The following is a 24450-nucleotide window of genomic DNA, read 5'->3' as shown; positions in this document are numbered from 1 at the left end:
CCTGGGATGGAGCCCCACATCGGGCTCTCTGCTCAGCAGGGAGGCTGCTTCCCCCCTTCTCTCTCTGCCTGTCTCTGCCTACTTGTGATCTCTCTCTCTCTATCTCTCTCTGTGTCAAATAAATAAATAAAATCTTTTACAAAGAGAGAGAGAGAGTCTAACACATGGCCTGTGAGTAAGATTCTTTGTTGGTCTATTTTTGTATGGGGAAGGATAGATACACATAACTCTTGTTTCATGACTTTAACTCATTCCCGAAAACTTTGCTCCTAAATCAAAAGCCATTGAATGGGGGAAAAAACTCCATTACTTTTAACAGGAACATTATGATGCCTTCCACCTCAACCAAACCATCCTCACAATCTTCAAAGGTAGAAAAATGCCTCAACTGACCAACGAAAACAAGTTTATTGAAGAACTAAGGAAAAAATAGAAAGTAAATCAACACCGCGTCTATGGAAACTCTAATGCAAAGAAGGCGTATTGTACTTGGCAAAAGTGGGATATAAAAATTCTGGAGGGACGCAAGGTAATCATTTCTGTAAAAGCTGCATTTTTCTTTCTTTGCCATTTTCTCCAGTAATTTCTGAACCATCTGGGGGGGCTGGTGGGTAGGTTGGCTCGCACTCAAACTGCTTGAGAAAATAACAGTAGAGCTCACATAAGCACCTTTAGGACAAAACAAGCCTAAGCAGGAGAGCACTCACGGAAATAGTCATGTTCAGAACATACTGAATGCTACAGAAGACACTACCTCCTGTCCCCTTGATCTTGGTGTGCACATGAAGAGAAAGTCCCTTGGGTCCATCCAAATAGGGCTTGTGATTCAAATTGATATTTTCTTTTCTTTTTTGAAAGATAGAAGATGATCTTTATTCACAGTCTACTTGGTATTTTCTGACTTGAAACTGTTGTGTTGGGTAAATTGGAGAGTTAGTCTTTGCCTGTAATCATAATGTCAAACTATCACTTCTTATAGCACATGTCTCCAGTGTGTTTTGGGAGAAAAAAAAAAAAAACAACATTGGGTGTATATTTTTTTAAAATGTGGTTGTCCAAAAAGTAACATACTTTTCAACAGCCATTATGGCAGAAATGGATTGAACCGTTATCCTGTGATCTAGTATTTAGGTCTTGCCCAAGGGTACATGGTTTGGGGACCCTCTGAGATATATAGGCTCATAGCTGGTTTATATTTATTACCTGCTGTTGGAGAAATCACTCCTTTCCCTCCCCCATAGTTACACTGAAAATGAACAAGTCAAGTATCATAAAGAGAAAAAAATTGAGATGGAATTTAAATCAAAATGATACCCATTTTGGAGGTTACCACTAATTAGGAATTACTGGGTGAGCCATGCTTAAAAAAATGAATGTAGAGCTGTGAAAAAATGGAAGTAGATAGTTACTGGCTTTTGTAAATCTTTGTATTTAAATTTTAAAAAAGGAAATTGCAAACTTAAAGGTTAATTCCATATTGCAGGGTACTATTTCCTACAGCACAAAAACGTGATAATGAAAATATAATTTTAAAAAATCAGCACAAAGGCAAAAATAATGAAACTCTGTATCTTCCTTTAAAAGATTTTAGTAGGAAAAGCCCATTTATGTTACAATATTATACGTCTATTTCCTAAATGCCATGTAGGATACATTTTTGGGATTCTGAATAAGGTAGAAAGGCCGTAAGCCTCAGCTTTTCTCTTGTTATTTCTCTGAGTTAGTCTTACTTAAAAAATTCCTGGGAGTGAGTTTAGCTTTATCGAAATGGACAAAGGCATATTTTTAGTAAAGTCCCTTGACAGTTCAAGAGGAGAAAATACAGTTTTAAGCAAATATTATATAAATCTAATACACTTGAAATAATGTTTATGAAAGATGTTTCATGGGTGTCCTCAAGACATTTATAATCCAAAACTATTTACTCTGCTACAATTCTAATATTTTAAAATAGGTTTATTAAGAACTAGCCCACACACTGTACATATGGAGAAGTAGGTAGAGCACTTTCTCCTGACCTCTCTTTCTCATATTCCATCTTAGTTTATTGCTTTGAGCACGAATGTGGAGAAAAGTGAAGGAGAAGTCAAAATATGATTTGGGGAGCTTTGAATCTCCATCACCAATGGCTTTAGGAAGAATTCCATCGTGTGCCCCCCCCCTTTTTTTGGAGAAAGAGAGAGTGTGGGTTGGAGGGTTGGGAGAGGGAGAAAGAGAGAATCTCAAGCAGGTTCCATGCTTGGTGCACAGTCCGCACAGGGCTCTAGCTCACAACCCTGAGATCATGACCTAAGTCAAAATCAAGAGTCAGACACTAACTAACTGAGCCCCCCAGGTGCCCCTATCATGCATTCCCTTTGAATAAGCTATATATTTATGGTTCTTGCCTTAGGCAACCTGATTCCCTCAAGAGTTTTTTGGATGGAATGGCTCTTGGTAGTAGTTTTAGGGTTTCTTCCCCCAAAGTGAGGACAAATTGGAGGACATGATGTTCTAATAGTTGAATAGGATGACTTTCAATTGCAAGAAAATCCTGACTTAATAGAAATGCATTTCTTTTTCATATAAATGACATTTAGAGGCAGGCAGTCTGAGACTCCAAGAAAGCTCCATAGTTCTTGGGGATTCATGCTCTTTCTGTATTCAGTATATGATTTTTGACCTCCTCATCCCAGATGGCTGCTGATGGTTCAGCCAGTAGGAAGAACAAAGGAAGGAAGAAGAAGCCAGAGGTACATGGTAGCTATGTCTTAGGAAGGTTTCCTAGAAGACAAAACAGGTCACTTCCTCTCCCACTTGGGATTTAGTTATATGCCCATACCTAATTACTGGGGAGTCTGAGTGACTACATGTCCTGATTAAAAATTCAAAATTTTGTAATAATGACAAAAGAGGGGAGGGGATGTTGGTCTCTGACTGGAAGAAAGAGCATGGTCTTTGAAGTCAGACACATCTAGATTGTAAATCTAGCACATATTAATTGTGTGACTATGAAAGGGACATGAGTGAACTCCCTTTTAAGACCAAAGACAAGGGTGATATCCCCTGATCTTATGGTTATTATGGCCTGCTTTCCTAATTTCCATGAAGTATGTCTCTAAAATAATAACACTCTGACCCCTGATGTGTGAACTCTTACACTAAACCTTCCAACATATTGTCATCTTTGGAAACAACTCTTTGAAAAACCTCCTTCAGGGGCACCTGGGTGGCTCAGTGGGTCAAAGCCTCTGTCTTCAGCTCAGGTCATGATCCCAGGGTCCTGGGATCGAGCCCCACATCGGGCTCTCTGCTCAGCGGGGAGCCTGCTTCCTCCTCTCTCTCTCTGCCTCCCTCTCTGCCTACTTGTGATCTCTGTCAAATAAAAAAAAAAAAAAAGAAAAGAAAAACTTCCTTCAAAGTCACATACATCTCATCAAATTAGAATCCACTGCTTAACACGGAGTGTTTGTACAGCAAAGGTAGACGGAAAAAGTAAATACATTTGAAGAACATCCCACGAACCCCATTACCCAACTGCGCCATAAATATTGACTGAATGAAAAGTGAAAGAAAGACTGAACTACTCAGCTTCTTTCTTTCTTTACTTCAACAATAATTTTAAGTTAAATTATGCAGCTTGGGGGTAGCCTTTCCCTGTTTCCACTCCTATTGTGAAGAGAGGGACTTTTTTTTTTTAAAAAGATTTTTATTTATTTATTTGACAGAGAGAGAGATCACAAGTAGGCAGAGAGGCGGGCAGAGAGAGAGGAGGAAGCAGGCTCCCCGCGGAGCAGAGAGCCCGATGCGGGGCTCGATCCCAGGACCCTGAGATCGTGACCTGAGCCGAAGGCAGCGGCTTAATCCACTGAGCCACCCAGGCGCCCCGAGAGGGACTTTAAGAAATTAATTTTGTAGAGGGGCACCTGGGTGGCTCAGTGGGTTAAGCGGCTGCCTTTGTCTCAGGTCATGATCTCAGGGTGCTGGGATCGAGTCTCGTATCAGGCTCTCTGCTCAGCGGGGAGCCTGCTTCCCCTCTCCTCTCACTGCCTCTCTGCCTATTTGTGATCTCTGTCTGTCAAAAATTAATTTTGTATTATGCAAGTGTATTTGTTAGGGCTCTCTGGAAGAGAACCAATATGAGATAGGTGATAGGTAGCTAACTAGCTAAATAGATAGAGATACAAACATGTCTCTTTATATAGATACATACATCCTTATATCTGTATCTAAATATCTAAAATTAAATTTATGATAAAGAATTGGCCCATGAGATTATGAAGACTGAGAAATCCCACAATTTGCCATCTGCAAGCTACAGACCCAGGAAAACCAGTGGACTAGTTTAAAGACCTGAGGTCAGGGGACGCCTGGGTGGCTCAGTTGGTTAAGCGGCTGCCTTCGACTCAGGTCATGATCCTAGCGTCCTGGGATGGAGTCCCATATCAGGCTCCTTGCTCGGCAGGGAGCCTGCTTTTCCCTCTGCCTCTGCCTACTTGTGATCTTTCTTTCTCTCTCTGTCTCTCTCTGACAAATAAATAAATAAAATCTTTAAAAAAAAAAAAAAAGACCTGAGGTCAGAAGAGGCAGGGTGTAGAATCCATTCTGAGTCTGAAGACCTGAGAACTAAGAGTTCCCAGGGCAGAAGAACAGACAGGCAGGGAGGGAATTCCCCCTTCCTCTGCTTTTGCATTCTATTTGGGCCAGAAATGGGCTGGATGATGCCACCCATATTATGGAGGGCTACCCACTTGACTCAGTTCACCAGTTCAAACGCTACCCTCCTCTGGAAATACCCTTGTAGACACACCCAGAAATAACGTTTAACCAGATATCTGGACCCCCAACCACATCCCAGTCAAGCTGACACCTAAAGTTAACCATCACATAAAGCAACAACAACAACAATAACAAATTGGTTGCAAACAATCCAGAGTACAGAAAGGTTAAAATAAAATTTTAAAGCCCATCATTATCTTCATCCCCCCAAGATAACTGCTGTGTATAGTATAAGATTATTCCTTCCCGAACTTTTTACTATTTTCAAACAAACATAGGGAGAATATGAAACACATGATTCTGCAACTTCTTTTGTGCTTAAGAGTATGTCTTGGACATTGATCCACACCAGTGTATAAAAGCAGACTGCATTCTTTTTAACTGCTGTATAGTACTCCACAGTGCAGATGTTCCATATGTTTCTTAAGCAGTTCCTGAATGGGGATGTCCCAACTGTGTCTGTCTGGTTTTTCTCTATGACAAACAATGTTGCCAGGAATGTCCTTATGCAAGTATGTTTGCTTATGCCCGTGGGAGGAAAGTCCTGGAAATTAGATCTTCTGGCCTCAGGATCTGCTTTTATTTGGCAGTGGAACACAGACTGATATAATGCCAGAAGCAGCCATTTAGATGTCGTTTGTTTGCCTGATTGGTGTCTGGACCGAAGAGGAACTCCCCGACTGGGCTCAGATACAGAGTCCTTTTTTTTTTTTTTAATATTTTATTTATTTGACAGAGAGAAATCACAACTAGGCAGAGAGGCAGGCAGAGAGAGAGAGGAGGAAGCAGGCTCCCTGCAGAGCAGAGAGCCCGATGTGGGGCTCGATCCCAGGACCCTGGGTTCATGACCTGAGCCGAAGGCAGAGGCTTTAACCCACTGAGCCACCCAGGCGCCCCTCAGACACAGAGTCCTTCACATTGTCAACGCCTGCATCCCCCAGCAGCGCAGCAGGATGTTTTAGCCCTGAATGAGCCCTCTCCTGTAGCCAGAGAAAAACAAGCCTGACTAATATCTCGCTAACATACTGGTAGCGTTTTCCAAAGCAGAGATGATGCTTCAAAGCAGACCTGTTCGCTGTAGGTCAGTGGCGAGCCAGCTATGACCTGCGAGCCAAACCCAGCTTCCATCCCTTTCTGTACCGTCCGTGAGCTGAGAATGGTTTTAATGATTTTAAATAGCTGTTGGGGTGGGGGGAGACAAGAATATCGGTAATGCACAAAAACGGTATGGCATTAAATTTCATGCCCGCAAGTAAGAAGCAAGGAAGAACCCAGCCCCCCTCACTGGTTCACAGGTTGTTGGTGACTCCTCTTCCCCAAACAGGAGTGGAAGGAGGCAGCGGCCCCAGAAACTGTGTGGCCCAAAACATTGAGCATATTTACTATCTGGCCTTTTGCAGAAAATATTTTCTCAACATTCCTTTGTTTATTTTGTTTTTTGCTTTGTTTTGTTTTGTTCTTAAGATTTTATGTATTTATTTGATAGAGATACAGCGACAGAGGGAACACAAGCAGGGGGAGTAGGAGAGGGAAAAGCAGGCTTCCCGCTGAGCAGGGAGCCTGATGCGGGGCTCGATCTCAGGATCCTGGGATCATGACCCGAGCCGAAGGCAGACACTTAGCGACTGAGCCACCCAGGCGCCCCCTTCATTTATTTTGTATGAAAGTATAATGAACTTACTGTGCTATATGAGTTCTAGATGTTCCATACGACTCACCAATTCTATACATTTCTCAGTGCTCGTCAAGATAACTGTGTTCTTCATCTCCTTCAAACATTTGCCCAACCTCCCTCCCCTCCCCCTTCTGGTCACCACCAGTGTCTATTTCTTGGTTTGTCACTTTTTTCTTTGTTCGCTCGTTTCTTAAATTCCTCGCATGAGTGGAACCGTACGCTATTCGTCTTTCTCTGATTTTCCATTAACATTACACCACCTAGATCCATCCATGCGGTTGTGAATGACACGACTTCATTTTTTATGGCTGGGTGATATTCCGTTTTGCGTGTGCACGTATGTGTGTGGGTGTGTGTGTATGTGTTCATCTCACATCTTCTTTATCTGTTCATCTACGGATGGACGCTCAAACCTCCCAAAACATATCATACAATTAAAAATGGGTGGCTCCGTTGGGTTGAAATCAGTCTTGATTTCAGCTCAGACCGTGATTTGGGGGTGGGATTGAGCCCCAAGGAGAGTCTGCTTGGGCTTCTCTCTCTTCTCTCCCACTGCCCCTTGCCCTGTTCACACACTCTCTATCTTTCTAAAATAAATAAATGAGGGGCACCTGGGTGGCTCAGTCATTAAGCGTCTGCCTCTGGCTCAGGTCATGATCCGGGGGTCCTGGGATCGAGCCCCGCATCGGGCTCCCTGCTCCATGGGAAACCTGCTTCTCTCTCTCCCACTCCCCCTACTTCTTTTCCCTCTCTAGCTGTCTCTCTCTCTCTGTCAAATAAATAAATAAAATTGTTTTAAAAAATATAATAAAATAAATGGAAAAAAAATGATCAGAGGACCTGAATAAACATTTTAACAAAAAGACGTACAGATGGCAAACAGACACATGAAAAGATGCTCAACATTGCTCATCATCAGGGAACGGCAAATCAAAACCACAGCGAGATACCACCTCACACCTGCTAGAAAGGCTAAAATCAAAAACACAAGAACGACAGGTGTTGGGGAGGATACGGAGAAAGGGGAAACCTCTTACGCTGTAGGTGGGAATGCAAACTGGTATAGACACTCTGGAAGACAGTATGGAGGTTCCTCAAAAAATTAAAAATAGAACTACCCTACGATCCAGCAATTGTACTACTGGATAACATTTACACAAAGAAAATGAAAGCACTAAGTTGAAAAGATATATGCACTCCCCTGTTTATTGCGGCATTAATTACAACAGCCAAGAGAGGGAATCCCACTGTTCCTTTAGGTCTGAGGTGCTATTTTTTCTTTTGTGCTCGTCTCATGTTTTCTTTTCCAAATTCTCCCTATCGTTCTGTGTGCTATTTCTTGTTTTCCTCCACAATTCTCCAAAGATAATACTGCAAATTACCACGGCCCATTTTAATAGTGAACTGCATTTTCCCACTTGCCAAGTTTCTGAAGGTAAAATACATTTTAAGGAAAATGTAGAATAATGGTTTTGACTCCGGTCTAAAATTAATTTTGGTCACAATATTAACACAAAGCTAATGAAATTCAGAATGAAGGGAATTTTTCTTAATGAATAACAAAACATAGCTCTTAATCTTTTCTAGAACTACCATTCCCTAGAGAGACTGATTTAATTGTAGGGTAGGAACCAGAGGAAGTGTTACCCCTTTACGTTTAGGGTCCATCAAAACAAAAAAAAAGATCATTAACCCTTTCTGAACCAGGGCTGGCCAGAGGCTGAACAGCTGCTGACGTATTATTGGGAAAGACTATTTCTAGGCTCATGGGTAGAGCGAAGGGCTTGGTCTTTTTAGATGACCATGTTTAGATGACCCTGGTTCTCAGGTGATGGCTTGCAAGGTGACAAGGTAGTAGTAAGCATCAAAAGAGAGGGTAGGAGAAGGAATTCTGCCAGCCCCTCTCTAGGTAGACTGCCATTTTGAGGAGGCTGTTGGAGCAGTGAGGTGGGACTTTGGGTAATGGATGGCTCATGGAGCCAGAGCTTGAAAACAAGATGGCTCCTTGAGAATTAGACCACGACATCCATGTTCCCAGAACAGCTTTGCCTGGGACTCATTACAGGTGGGCATTATCAGGCCCCCACCACAGATCTACTGAATCAGAAAACCCCTGGTGGGGGGAGGGGACAGCTGAGGTTGAACAATCTCCATTGTCACAAGCCTCCATGGGGGCCGATACATCTGTGCAAGTTCAAGAACAGCTTCATTCAATCCCTGCCTCAGGCTTCAGTGTGGAGGCAACACTAGAGAACTCTCCAGAAACTGTTCGGTTTGAAGTTACCTGTTTGTGGGCTGGTGTCTGCAGCAATGGCTACAATTTATCTAGTGTGAGTTACTATGTCTCGGGTTCTGTAGCACATTTCACTAACAAGAGTTAGCACATTTATTGACTGTATTCCAAACACCGTTCCAAGTGCTTTCTCCTTCCACCTCATTGAGTTCAGAAAACAACCTAACGAGGCAGGGGCTATTAACACCCCGTAATACGGAAAACTGAGGTACAGACTACTCGTGTCCTTGGGGAAGGGTCTTTCTGGTGGCAAAGGGAAGACCCACGATGGGGACCAGGTGGTCGGGCTCCAGAGCCGTCACTTGTAACCACGATGGACTGTCGCTGATACTCTGAGATGCATTAATTAATCCAAGGCACCATTTTATCCTTTCCACCTTACGTAGAAAGTGAAAGGCATGGAACAAATGTTATGGCTGGAGAGTCAGAGGCACTGAGAGGTCAACTAACTTGCCTCAAATCACGCGGCCTTTTAGAGGCTCAGCTGGATTCGGACCCTGGGCTGTCTGCTTCTTTGCTGGGTCCCTTGAGCTATGGTGCCATGCTCCGTCCGTCCTCATGACTCTGGTGGTGCTGGTATGTCAGGTGGGTCATGCCCCCCCCCCCCAGGGATGACCTTGACCCTGTTTTGGGACATCCTGACCCCTTCCTAAAGGAGTGCAAGGCACAGGTCCTCCATTCATGCACACACTGAGCCCTACCGGAAATAACAGTCCCTAGCAGCATCCTGGGAGCTCACGGGAAAATGCAGTGAAGGTGAGACCAGGATTCAAGCATGACTCGTGGGAACCATTTTCCTTAGCATATAAAAGGGGAGGGGAGGGGCATCAGTTAGACTACATAGTTAAATAATCAGAAAAAGGGCAAGAAAACTCTTGGACATCCAGGAAGTCAGCATGGTCTATGAACACTAATTAAGAAACAGAATCTCCTTTTCAGAATTGTTGGAAAGAAAACCACTGGCCTAACACAGTGTCACTTCAGTTAGGGCCATAGGTCAGTAAACCAAGAACTACAAACTACAGTTTTAACCCCCCTACCCCCATGAATGTAAGCTTTAACCAGTCCACATGGGATTTCCTGGTCAGTCCTAGGAAGTTTAGTGATAGTCACCTTCCATTCCCTTTCGGAGGGCCACCTTGCATAAAGCAATGGATTCTTAGCTAATTCCCTTTTTTCTGCTGTCTCTCTCCTTTTAAAAGATGCTTTGCTTTTCCATAGTCCTTTGGAGCATCCCTCTACCTGCTAGCTGGGATGCTACCTGATTCATGGATCAATTAATAAAGCCAATTAGATCTTTACAATTTACTTGGTTGACTTTTTCATCTAATGGACTAAACGAGGCTGTCAAGATTCAGGAACAGTGCGGTGATGTACAAAGCAGGGCCACTTTCAAGTCTGAGAAATCAGGTCTTGTCACACCGGCCTTCTCTTTGTTCTAACATGCCAAGCGGGGTCCGAACTCAGGCCCTTTGCCTGCTAGTCCCTCCCTCCGGGATACCCTGTCCTCAGATCTTAGCTTCATTATCACATTAGCATGGATGCCAAGGGAAGTCACTCAGATAAGGGGGCTGAACGCTTTGGCAGGAGGGAGGAGGGGAAGGGACAGAAGCAGGGAAGGAATGTGTTTTGTTTTGCAGAAACAACAAACCAGGGGTTCCAGCCAAGGACGGGGCTTGGGTTGTCACCTGAAATCTTATCTGAGCCAGCTTGGGCCAGCCAGGAGCCAAGTGCAGGCTCAGAACCCCCCACTCCCCCAGCAGACCTCAGGTTACCATTAGCTCATCACAGTACTAAGATCTCCTCTTCTGGGTAGAGTTTTCTGCCATTTTTTGAACCAAAAATGCCTCTTCAAGCTCCCTGCCCCTGGCCCCCCAGGCACTGAATGAAAGCTTCACGTACTAACCCCAGGAGGAGAGGATGTCTTGAGACCTCTCTCCCTGTCACCTGCCTTATAACAGGTAAGGACAAGTTCTTTGCTTTCAACTCTTAAAATTGTGTTCAATTTTGTATCTGCCAAGCAAGCACCGAACCTCTTGAGTTTGGTTACAACAACATTCAGGGGCTGGCTTGTGGCGGGGGGGGGGGGGGGGGGGGGATCTTATCCTTAGAGAGGACTTCTCTGGTCACTTTGTCTAAAGATGCCCTTCTCCGTGGTCCCCTACTCTGGGCCAAGCATTAGCACCTCTTTCTACAACGTATTCCCTCCACTTTCTAAAGTCATATTCATTACTCATTGGTTTCTGTGGGCTCTCTGTCCCCTCCTGGGAACCTGTGCTCCCTGGGAGCAGGGCCTGGCGCCTTAGGCTCACCATAGCCTCCCCAGAGCCTGCAACAGTGGCTGCTACCCAGGACCTGCGTGAACCCTACCTACTACTGGCCTCAAGCCGTCCTGGGAGGATGTCCCAGATGCCTTGCAATTTCTCCCCCATTCTGCTATCTGGACCTGATCTGAAATCTGGCCCTGGGTTTGTAGGAAGCCCTGCCCCTCTGTGAGCATTATTCACAGCTAAGCCCCCAGTGTTCACAGCCCTGCCCTTTGCCTGGAGGAGGAAGGCCAGGAAGCTGCCTTGCTCCCGGCTTGCCCAGAACGGCAGCCTGAGCTCACCTTTCCAGCCCAGAGGCCTTTTTGGTTCTGATGGTGATTATGTGAACGAGGCATTTTTAACTGCATAGTCCAAGGGCTTCTCGGCAGGGGACCCATTAACACTGGCCTAAATGGGAGTCACCTAGAGGGAGTGAAGCCCCAGGGACCACTCTGAAAGCCTTAGCAGAGGGGGGGGTCTCCTCAGTCGCTGCTATCCACTGAGGCTTCCCCAGGCAATCAAACGGGGTGGGAGCAGACTGCATCACTCACTTAACATCTCCTGCCTCTCCTCTCTGAGGCTGCCCTAGAGCCCTCTGCCCGTCTGCCGGGAACTCAACCATTCTCCTCCTCCCAGTCTCCTTCCATTTCTCCCTCCTCCCTCCCTCCCTTCTTTTCCTCCTCCCTCCTTTCTCTCTTCCTTTCCTCTTCTACCCCCTTCATTTCCCTCCTTTCCTCTCTTTCCCTCTCCTTCCAGACTTCCTTCCCTCTCTTCCTCTGCCCTGTCCTGGGTAAGGACTTTACAAGGATTCTCTGAGTTCCCCTCATTCTGCCTCCGATTCCATCCACTCCATCGCTTTCCCCTGCATCTGGCCTGCCTCTAAAATCTGAAATATCAAGGTGACCTACTTTGGCTTTGTAGGTGGAGACCATGTGGCCGGGGCTAGGCGAATGAGACGTGGACAGAGGTGTCCGGCAGCCGGGAACCCTGGGCCCTACAGGTTAGCTGGTGGGGCAGTGGAGGCTGCTTGTGGGTGCAGATTTTCAAAGTCTGGCCCCTTGGGGGAGTTCTTCACCGGGGCCATTTCAGGGCACCTCTTTTGGCAGCAAGTCGGACAGAGCTGGGATTTCTATAGCCAGAGTGCGATGTTGGATCCCACAGGAACTGAGTACTATCACCAATGTGCTAATAAGCCCTTGTGGGAGGGGGTGATTTTTGCCCATTTTTCAGATGCGAAAACTGAGCTGTAGAGCGGTTAAGTTACACTGCTTCTCAAGTTACAACTCTTTGAGGTGAGAATGCTAATCTCCATTCTATTCAGGAAAACCCAGAGGCTCAGGGTAAAGATCCCACAGCAGGTCAGCAGGAAACCCTGGGCAGGGCTCAGCAGCAGTCCCCAGGGCTTGCTAGGCTAGGTTGCTCTGCACAATTAAATACCAGGTGGAAAATTTTTAAATTAGGTTGCTAGGAGAAACATTTACTCTGGCAGCTAGGGTTTCCTGCGCCGGGAGGTGCGTATTAGACCCAGCGGTAGTGAGTAAATAGCAGAGTCCTCACGTGGCTTTCTCTTTAGCCACGCCCCCTTGCAATGTGATTGCCCATCCCCCATGAGGGGGCGGAGTCTAGGGCCCTGCCTCTTGCATCTGGGAGAGAGGTGACCTCCTCATTCAGGCCTTCTCCTTTGTCAGCCAGCCACCCCCCCAGGAACAGTTGTGGGGCTGTCCAGCAGCTGACCGTGGGTGCCTGAGGGGAGCACAGGTGAGAGCAGAACTGCCCACCGGAGCCACGCCCCAGAGGCCAACCACGTGATCGTGAGCACACTCAGCATCTCTCTGAGTGTACTCTCCAGCCCAGCCGCATCAGCATCCCCCCGGGCACCTGTTCGAGGGGCAGATTTTCAGACTCACCTTAGAACTGGTGGATCGCGCACTCTGGGAGCAAAGGCTTTTTTGTTGTTGTTAAAAAAAAAAAAAAAAGCCCTCCAGGTGATTGTGGAGCAAGCTAAAAATTGAAGACACACTAAGCGTGTGGTTTAAGACACTAACGGTACAGGTGTCGAAGATGAACTCACCCACGCCGTTGTGATGCTTAGATTTCATTAGGGGAGATATATTCTTTTTTAAAAAAATATTTTATTTATTTATTTGACAGAGAGATCGCAAGTAGGCAGAGAGGTGGGCAGAGAGAGGAGGGGGGAAGCAGGATCCCTGCTGAGCAGAGAGCCCGATGTGGGGCTGGATCCCAGGACCCTGAAATCATGACCCAAGCCTAAGGCAGAGGCTTAACCCACTGAGCCACCCAGGTTCCCTGAGCTATCATATTCTTAAACATAAAAAGTCTGCAATGTATGAAGTCAGATGTTAAAACTATAAACCGATATCAGATTGCATGATCCTAACGAGAACTGATATTTATTTATTTATTTTTAAATTTTTTTATTTTTAAGCAGTGACTGCACCCAACATGGGGCTCGATCGAACTCACAAACCTGAGATCCGCAGTTGTGAGTTCCACTGACTCAGCCAGCCAGGCACCCCTGAGGACTTATATGTAAATGAATGCTTACCGTGTGCCTGGCTGTAAATTGCTTTGCATTCATTATTTTACTAAGTCCTCATAGGAACTTTTTGAGGTTGGTATTATGCTTCTGCCCATTTTATTGGTGAAGAGACTGAGGCATAAAGAAGATAAGCGTTTTGCCCGAGGTCACTTAACCAGCGCATGGCAAAAAAGGATTCTAACGTAGGTGTGTGCCAGACCCTCAAGGCCATGCCCCTGGGTATTGAAGGATGCAAACCCCAAGTGTACAGCACAAAGCAGAAAGCATGCTGGGAACATCCCAGAGGGAGAGCCTTGCCATTCCCCCGGGGGGTGGGGGTGGGGGGGTGCAATCAGGAGAGGATTGATGGCAGAAGCAGTCCCTGGCTTGGCTTCAAAGGCCAGACATCTGAAGAGAGAGGAAGAATTTCAGACAGGGGACCTGCTTGGTCAAAGGTGAGGGAAGAAGTGAGCCTGAGGAAGAGGCAGTCATTTCGTTGACAGAAGGGAGTGTCCAGGAAAGGACTGCGGCAGAATTTTAAATTCAGAGAGTTACAAAGATCCAGCATCAATAATCTTGTTGGACACGAGGTGTGGAAAGGTTATTTGAAATATTAAATTATTAAACTCAGCACTAACTGAATGTCTTCTGCATTCTGGGAAGTGTGGTCTCTGAACTGGTTTCCCTCCACCCTTGGACTCTCCATGGTTTGAAGGTGTTGGACTTGAAAGCGTAGGAAAAATATTTTGTTCTTGTTTTCCGTCTGATCTCTCGTGCACATTTTTACATAGATTTTTCTTTTTCCCTTGAAGCTTATGGAGAGAAAAAGACCTCTCTCATTCTGCTGTCCTGTCTTTCCATAGCCAAAATCAAAAGAGGGAATGCCTAAGTGAACATCTGCTATTCTGATCCGAATTCTGTCATATTCACCACCAGATGAAGATGCTGTCCCCACTCGCAAGGAATTAACAACCTGTTTTCACAGATCCAACTAGCGGAACTCTTTAATTTACTGGACTTCGTGACTTGCTTTTGACTTTTAGGACTGAGCCACAGAAGAAAAATGAAACATATCAGATATTGGAAGAGAATCTTTCCATACATTTCTGTTCAGCCAGTTAAATTTTAAACTGATATCCTCTACTTTATTTGCAGTATGGTAAGCTGATTCCTTTATATTCTGAAAGATGACTGTGAGATTAAAAAAAAAACACCCCGGATTATTAAAGATAAACTGTATATTTCCATAAACACCAAGCTATGTTCTGTCAAAAACAAGTGTTCTTAGATGAAAGTCTATTTGCTTTAAGGAACGCTCATTTAAGGATATAGTTACTTGCTACTTGCTAGGTGATTCTGAAGGTGTTTGGTTCTAAATAATGTTAGATAGCAAGTCTGTGTTGTGAGGATAGAAATCAGGAGAAGTGGGTCACAAGGAGATGATTTCTTTGTGATTAGACAACAATAGCAAGAGGAATAGGGTGGCTTTAGTAGGACTCTGTACTGCACACCTCTGGGAGGGCCATTTGTAACAGTTGATTTGCAACACAGCCAATGGGACTTCCTGGCTTTCCATCTGAGCCAAGTTCAAGTTCAAATGCCAATTTTAAATCAGCTCAACAAATATTTATTTAGCATTTACCAGGTATATTAGGGTTCTCCAGAGAAACAGAACCAGCAGTATATAAAGGAGATACATAGATATAGGATGGATAGATTAATGGATTAAGAAAAACTGATTGAGGGTGATTGGGTGGCTCAGTTGGTTGAGCAACTGCCTTCGGCTCGGGTCCTGATCCTGGAGTCCCGGGATCGAGTCCCGCATCGGGCTCCCAGCTCCGTGGGGAGTCTGCTTCTCCCTCTGACCTTCTCACCTCTCATGCTCTCTCTCACTGTCTCTCTCTCAAATAAATAAATAAAATCTTAAAAAAAAAAAAAAGAAAAACTGTTTGACTTGATTTTGAAGACTGAGCCAGGGAGAAACCCAAGAAGGCCATTGATATACTTCCAGTCTGAAGGCCTGAGAACCAGGAGTACTTATGGTGTAAGTCCTGGTTCATGCTCAGGAGATCAGTGTCTTGGGCCTAGGAGTCAGTCAGAGAAAGCAAATTCCCTCTTCTTCTCTGTTTTTTAATCTCTTCAGACCATCAGTGGATTGGGTGATGCCCACCCATGTTAGGGAGAGCCAGTCTGCTTTAGGCAGATGCTAACCTCCTCCAGAGACACCCTCACAGACACATCGAGAAAAACTGTTTAGCCAAATATCTGAGTACCTCCATGATCTGGTCAAGTTGATACATAATATTAACCATCACCCCACCGCGTTTAACCCTGAGAATACAGAGCTGAGTAAGGAAGGGTCCCTCATCTGGAGGAGCTCTCAGCACAGCGAGGAGGAGGACTGACCATTGTAAGAGTGTAACGAACCCTCGGGCCGAGAGAAGTGCCCAGTGATGTGGGGATACAGGCACAGGGCACCCAGTCTGGCCAAGGATAAGGGAGCAACAAGGAGTAAGGCTGCCTGGAGGAGATGATTGAGTTGAGTCTTAAAGTATGGGTAGGAGCTTACAGGGAAAACAGGTTTTGGGAAAGTTGCTCCAGGCAGAAAAAAAAAAAGAGTATGGCCAAGGGCAAGTGCGTGTGAACAATCACACAGTGTTGTGGGAACAGTAAACCATCAGGTATGGCTCCCCGAGGGAAGTGTGGGATTGGGTGTGGCTGGCAGTCACACACGGAGCTCAGAGAGGTCTATTCACCTACGTACCAGGGCGTCAGTGAAAAGTTTCGAACGGGGTCAGATTTTCCTTTTAGCTAGTTCATAGACATGAGACAAAAGACCCCCTTCCTCCTTGGTGCAAACACATGGGGAAGAATGGAAAAAGTTCGGGAGAGAGTCCTTAGGGCTTTGATCTTGATGAGCATGGAAGGCTCAAACTTGGAGCTAGAACAAGGTTTAGGTACCTTTGAGAGTATTTATGAAAACCACGGAACAAAAATGGAGCCATTTAGGCTATGTAACCAAACCTGGGCTTAATACCTAGCCTAACTGCAGTTCCAATGTCCCCCAGGAAGTGTCAAGAATTTTCTGGTCAGCACCAAAGAGGTAATCTGTCACAGGGACCCTCTCTAACTGTTACCCCAAAGGAACAATCCACTTAAAAAGACCCCAGCATTCCCCCTAAGGAAAGGTGATCTTGACTGGAAAAATCTATCCATCCATCCATCCATCCATCCATCCATCCATCCATCTATCCATCCATTCTTTCCTTTCCTTTCTTTCCCTTCCCTTCCTTTTCCTTCATTCCTTCCCTTCTTTCTTTCTTATAATTTCCTTGCCCCACTCTCTTTCCTATAAAAAAAAAAAATATGCTTCCATTTTCTACAACCCCTCGGAGCTCCTCTCTACTTGCTAGATGGGCTGCCATCCAATTCATGAGTTGCTTAATAAAGCCAATTAGATCTTCAAATTTACCCCGCTGAATTTTGTTCTTTAACATTCTAGTAAGAGAGTCAGAAGAGTTGCTTTTACTTAACCTCAGGCATAGATGCAGAATTAGATTCCACAGAGGTTTTTGAATTAAAATTTGGTGAGAACCAATCCTAGAGAAACCCATGCACATGAGCTCAACATTCACGTTCTTGGATGTTCAATAAGCCCATTGGTCAAGATAGCCCCAAAGTGGAAACAGCCTAAATGTGCCTCATCAGCAGACTGGATAAATACATTGTATATTCATGTAATAATATAGTATATACCATGTTACATGACATTATTACAGGAATATAGTATTCTACATGACTACAGCGGTGCAAATAAACATAAGACAGCTAGTGAAACTATAAGGATGAATCCAAAGAATTAATACTGAGCAAAAAAAGCAAGGTACAAAGAATACATACACGTGATTCCATTTATATAAGGCTCAAAATTAGGCAGAATGAAATGATATTGTTAAGGGACATAGCTATATGTTATAAAACTACCAGGAAAGCAAGAAATGCCTACCTCAAAATCCTGGGGGAGTGTTGGTTGGCAAACTGGACCCACATAGCGAGGCAAGGAGAGGGGAAGAGGCAGACCATTCCAGATGGGTAGGTGGCGGGGTTAATAACCCGGGGAACTTAGGGGCAGCTACAAGATGAGTCCGATCTCGGCAGCTGCCTCCTAGAATCTTAACAGTTTATATAGAAGTTTTAACGCAATTCATTCATGTATATTACCTAGATGGTCTCCGCAACCCCTTACTCTCTCAAGGCTCTGTCCTTGGTATGGCTACTAGTTCAGGAATGGTGGTGGGAACCGGGAACCTTCAGTGCAAGGAAAGGGGAGTGCATGGGTTGGATGGGTGTGGGTAGTGGGGTGAGGATGATGTGTGTGGGGGTAGGGTAATCTCTAACTGCCTGAGTCCAGCTCCCAGGTCAACTGGAGGTCATGTTCTCTCCTGTACCTCCTCCACCAGGATCTCAGCTTTGTCAACTATGCAGAGAAATCTAGAAACCACCTGGGGGCAGCTCCATTAATTCCAAGGTGTGATGCCTAAGAACCTCTCAAAGGTTGGTCCAGAAAGTTTGAAGTTCTGAAATGATGATAGATTCAGAACTATAAAAGGAAAACTCATTTTTGTTTGGCCCATGTCTTGGGAGGGGGTGCAAAATTATCTCCACCTCAGAAGCACTGTTCTAGAACAGTGCTACTCAATGGAAATACACTTCAAGCCACATATATAATTTTAAATTTTCTTATAGCCACGGTAAAAAATAAATAAATAAAGAGAAACAGGTGAAATATATTGTACTTGACTTAATATCTAAAATGTTATCATTTCGGGGTGCCTGGGTGGCTCAGTGGGTTAAAGCCTCTGCCTTAGGCTCAGGTCATGATCCCAGCATCCTGGGATCGAGCCCCACATTGGGCTGTCTGCTCAGCAGGCAGCCTGCTTCCTCCTTTCTCTCTGCCTTCCTCTCTGCCTACCTGTGATCTCTGTCAAATAAATAAATAAAATCTTTTAAAATGTTATCATTTCAATATGTAATCAATATAAAAAATTGATATACTTTCCACTCTTTTTTTTTCAACACTAAGTCTTTGAAATCCCACATTTTGTATTTATGGCACAACTCAATTTAGACTAGCCACTTTTCAGGGTGCCTGGCTGGCTTGGTCGGTAGAGAATGTAACTGTTGATCTCTGGTTGTAAGTTTGAGGCCCACATTGGGCACAGAGATGACTTTAAAAAAAAATAGACTAGCCACTTTTCAAGTTCTTAACAGCTCATTGTGGCCCATGGCTGCCATATTGGACAGTATAGTTCTAGAACGTAAGCTCCAAGAAGGTAGGAATTCGAGTCTATTTTTATACATTGTTGTATCTTCAATGCCTAATACCATGTATAGCACATTGTAGACCCTTAACAAATATTTTTCAATAAATGATTAAATGAATAACCAATTCTATTTGTAAGAGAGAGGAAGGACATTCATTTTCCCCCTCCAGTTCTGTTGAGGTGTAATTGACATGCGACACTCTACAAGATTGAGGTGGGTAGCCTAGTAAATGACTTGACATACAGATAGATAAGGATAGAGACAAAGATATAGGTATCACATGAAATGATTACCACAATAAGTTGGGTTAACATCCATCCTGGAAGGGTGTTCTCATATGGAACAGGACACTTTAAGAGTAGTAAGGGCAAAACCACAGCAAGTCAGAATAATAAACTCCCATCTGGTGAGAGTTTAAATCTTGCACAAGATGAAATTCATGAAACCCCCAGTAAAGAGGCCAGTTTGCTGTTAGCTGGAGGAGCTCACACACACACACACACACACACACACACACACACACACACAGAGGCCCTGATTTCCGCCTGTCTCGTGCACTTCCCAACAAGATGCTGAGTTCTCCCCTTTTAAGTATCTTCCTGTCACACCCCTCCCAGAAACGTGATTTCAAAAAATCCAAATCATGGCCATTTCTGTTGCAACGCTGTTTTAACAGTTTACATACTCTATTAAGAACTCCAGATTTCTTCTAGCCATCTGGCCTGAAAAATAATGGCTTGCTGTACCTGCACTTGGGATTGAATTTTTTTTAATTGGTGAACACCGTGATCCCCTGTGTATGTGTGGGCAGTTAAGTGTGTTATTAAAACAGGATGGTGTTTTGCTCTTTACCTATGACATGCTGATGTGAGCAAACTGGCCACCAAAGACACAATCATGACCTTCCCACCCATCTTCTCCCAACATCTTGATGTACTTTTCAGATTAGACTCCCAAGTCCTTTTGGGTTTTGCCTCCATGTTTCTTTTTGCCCTCCAGCAGTAGGAGCATCACGATTCTGGGCAATCGCGTTGTGCGACATGACACTGAGTATATTTTGTTGACTTCTCCTCCAACCCCTCCCTGGCCTTGATATAAACAAGCTTGTACGGACAGACTAGATTTTGTTTTTTGTTTTTTGTTTTTTTCATTTCAAGAAAGAGATTCTCCGCTATTGACCAATATCAGGGGAGAATCTGACTCTATTAACTGAAGTACACTACCTTCTCATCAAGAAATCATCTATATTACAATTGGATTTTCCCTTTCAACAAGTCTGCCATTTGGTCCCTGTTTCTTTCAGCACATCTGCTTGGTAGATGTTACAGGAACCTGTTGCCTCCCTGGAGGATAAGCAGGAGACATCTTTCCGAAAGCTCCTTCTAATGTCAACCTTTTTCTCTCTGCTAAGTGGTGACAGTTTGGGCTTGCTCTGGTTAACGTGGTTTATAGAAGTAGTGCAGCTGGTCTGGAAAGTAATATGGAGGTTCCTCAAAAAATTGAAAATAGAGCTATCCTATGACCCAGCAATTGCACTACTGGGCATTTACCCCAAAGATACAAATGTAGTGATCAGAAGGGGCACTGAATCCCAAGGTTTATAGCAGCAATGACCACAATAGCCAAACTATGGAAAGAGACTAGATGTCCACCAACAGAAGAATGGATATAAGAAGATTATATATATATATATATATATATGTATATATATATATATATATATATATATATATAATGGAATATTATGCAGCCATCAAAAAAACCCCCAAATCTTGCCATTTGCAACAACATGGATGGAACTAGAGGCTATTATGCTAAGCAAAATAAGTCAATCAGAAAAAAGACAATTATCATAGGATCTCATTGATATGAGGAATTTGAGAAACAAGGCAGAGGATCGTAAGGGAAGAGAGGAAAAAATGAAATAAGATGAAACCAGAGAGGGAGACAAACCATGAGACTTAATCTCAGGAAACAGACCGAGGGTTGCTGGAATGGAGGGGGTGGGAGAGAGGGGGTGGTGGGGGATGGACACTGGGGAGGGTATATGTTGCGGTGAGTGCTGTGAATTGTATAAGACTGATGATTCACAGACCTTTACCCCTGAAGCAAATAATATATTATATGTTAATTTTAAAAAGAGGAAAAACAGAACACAGATTCAGAGGGACCTGGGTGGTTTGGTTGGTTAAGCATCTGCCTTTGACTCAGGTCATGATCTCAGGGTCCTGAAATGAGCCCCACATTGGGCTTCCTGCACAGCGGGGAGCCTGCTGCCCCCCTTTCTCATTGTGCCCATGTGCTCTCACTCTCTCAAATAAATAAATAACACAGATTCTGGTTTTAGTGAACAGGAGATCAGCTCTCTGGCAAGACTCCTGGCAATAGGATACTAATTTTTCAGAGGAAACCCATTTATATGATTTAGTTGGAGTTGCCGGTTGATAGCTCTACCCCAGGAATGGACAGGTGACTCAGGCCCCACCTATCAAAGCACGTCATCCTTCTGGCTAGTGATTGGTTCAAAGATGGGCATGTAACCTTAGCTAGACCAATCAGACATTTCCCAGGGACTTTCCCCAAAACTACCCAGAAAGAGATGCCCTCCTGTCTTTGAGGATCACTAGCAGAAAGGTGGTCAGCACAAAGCTGTTGGTGGCTATCATTTTATCCCTCAAGGAGCTCATGAGTGAAATCCAATGAGAAGATGAGAGCCAGGAGATGGAGAAAAGAGAGATGAGACACCTGAAGGCAGCATTTGAGTCCCTAGAACTAGCAAAGCCTAAGTCTAATCCTGGACTTTTTAGTTTGGGGAACTCATAAATCTGTCTGCTTCATTTTTCCTTAGCTTGCATTAGTTTCACTTGAGTCTCTGTCATTTTCAGATAAAACTAGACCTGTGAACACACTCATATCCTCATGATCTCTCTAGCTGGAAATGACTGAGTCAGAGATACTGATATTTTAACTTTAGAATGCATAAAATTTTAAAAAAAGAGGGCTTTAAAAAACGCTAATTTCTGGGTCTTCCCCCGAGAGTCTGATTCAGAAATATGTAGCCCAGGAATCTGTATTTGGTGAGCACTCCAGGTGTTTCCTGACATAGGACCACACTTGGAGAAATGCAAAATTAGAATATCCTCGTGGGTCACAGCTTCAGAATGAAGGAAGTGACCGACTGGGTGCCTACCATGAACCAGCCATACTCCCGGGCTAGCTTCTCTACTTACCCGCTCTCATCTCCAGAACCACCCAGTGAAGTCCCAGAAAAGAGAAATAAAATCTCTCCCTCTAGATTTGCAAAATGACTTTGCATAGAAGCACGACAGCAATTCCACTCTTTTAACCCAGAGAGATGCAAAAAATATAAAGAAGCCAAGAAGGTTTTCATCGATTTTTCAGATGTTAATAATTCCAAGGATATCTGTAATTAGGAGAAGTTAATGAATTTCTTAAATAAAACCTGCTGGTCTTGTACACAGAGGCACGAGAAGAAAGTGCATCTTTCAACAGACAGAATCGTTCGCCTGTCACAGCGTCTTGAGCAGTAAATACTAGAGCTGAAGCTTTGAGAGACTGTCATTACATCAGCCATAATCTGAATTGTCCTGTTCGACTCTGGACTTTTCTGAAGCTCATCTTGGTCTAATGATGTTTGCGCTTTCTGTTTCTGGTTTAGAGTTTCAACTTGCAGAAAAGCTCGTCTGAGACTGAGTTCTTCTGCAGACCCTGACGATGAGAATTCGGGTGTCATTAATTTATTAAGGAAGCTCTTGCAGGAGAGACCTGGAGGGGAAGGATGAAAGCCAAGCAAGTGTGATGTAGGCAAAGCTCCATAGCCGGTTAACTTCAGCCTCATCTCACAGGGGACTCTGGAGGGCAAAGCGTGCCTCTGACTTTGTTCTGACCCCAGCAAGGGAGCTGGAATTTCCTGCTCTTGTACCCATATGTCTTTGACCAAAGGCTCCTTGGAGGAATGTAAACCCCCCCGAGCATTTCTGGCTCAGAACATCCAAGCAAATTTGCTCCACTGGCCTGAGCTAGTGCTTCCCTTTGAAAGGCTTAATCGTGCATGCTCACAGAAGCAAAATCACAGCAAATCTGGCAAGGGACGCAAGACAGAGTCCAAGGAATCCAAGGGAATCTGGGTGGAGGACCAGCAGTGTCTGCTCCAATAACACGGATTTTATTGCCAACTTGACAAATCTAGTCATTTGCGTGCATTTTATGAACTCACCAACGGACAGCTAGTGGATGGCAGACATTGGTTTTATAACACTGCTCCGATCTGACTTCAGAATGCAAGATTAGGAAGTGTCCCTTCAGGTTGTCATCTCTCAAACATGCTCAGCTTATAACATTTTTTGTGCCCCCAATGTGCATAAACTAGGCATAGACTATTGTCTTCATGAACAGTGTTCCATTCAAGAAAGTGAGTCATCTTCTAGTTGAAGAATACACATGCTTTCCATGGGACTCAATAAAGCCATGTTGGATTAAAGAAAACTTGTGGATTAATCAAAATTACAAAAGTAAGGCATGCCACAAGAAATCAAAAAATAAAATGGAAAAATCTCCCTTTTAAATAACACCACCTAGAAGTGACCATGTCCTAGCCGTGTGTCCTGTTGATGTCCTCTTCCTTTTATTTAGCTGGTGTTCTAAGGACATTGAGGTGGTTTCCGATTTTTCCCTAGTACAATGTTGCAACACAATTTCTTTTCTCTACACCCTTGTGTAGGATCTGAGTACTTTGTGTGCAGGGATAGACCCCTTGAAGAATTGCTGATGCCAAGGTTTGCACATTAAACGTTTTGAAAGAGGGAGTCAAATGTTCACCCCATACCTCTGTCCTGAAAATGGCCCTACTAATATATACTCTTACCAACAGTGATTAAGACCCATTTCCTTAGTTATTTGAATCTTAAATGAAATAAAATGTTGTCTAATATCTATATCTATATGCATATAGATATATAGATAGCTCTAAATATCTTTATCTATATCTATCTATCTATCATTGTATTTCTTGATTTGGCCCTTGCATATAAAATGGCACTCACCCCCCCCCCCCAAAACCTTATCCCCGTGGGTACGATCGGTATTAGAATATGACCTTGCTCAAATGAAGGCTTGGGTCATTTTCACCCCAGCCACTTTAAAGTGAATAATTCATAACTTTTAGCACATTGACAATGTTGTACAGTCATCCCCCCTGTGTAGTTCCAGAACACTTCCATCACCAAAAAGATAATCACTCTTAATGATCTTTGTACTGAGTGAGCATGCACTGCTTATGCGATGTTTGGGGGAGGAAAAATACACACTTCAAGTGGAAAAAGTACTCATCACTGAGATTAGAGTTCTGATCATCTTTCTTCTGTCGTGGAGATTCTAGAACATCACGGGCTCCTTTCAGTGCTTGGAGACTTGACAAATGTGCTACTCTTTAAAAAACAACAACAACAACAACAACAACAAAACACAACAACAAACCCCCAAAACTCTATTTGCCTGAATAATTTAAAACACTGAGCTGGGATCTTGGTAAAAA

This window comes from Meles meles, chromosome 21 (assembly GCF_922984935.1).
Source record: "Meles meles chromosome 21, mMelMel3.1 paternal haplotype, whole genome shotgun sequence".
Lineage (NCBI taxonomy): Eukaryota > Metazoa > Chordata > Mammalia > Carnivora > Mustelidae > Meles > Meles meles.
This window is presented reverse-complemented; position numbering follows the sequence as displayed.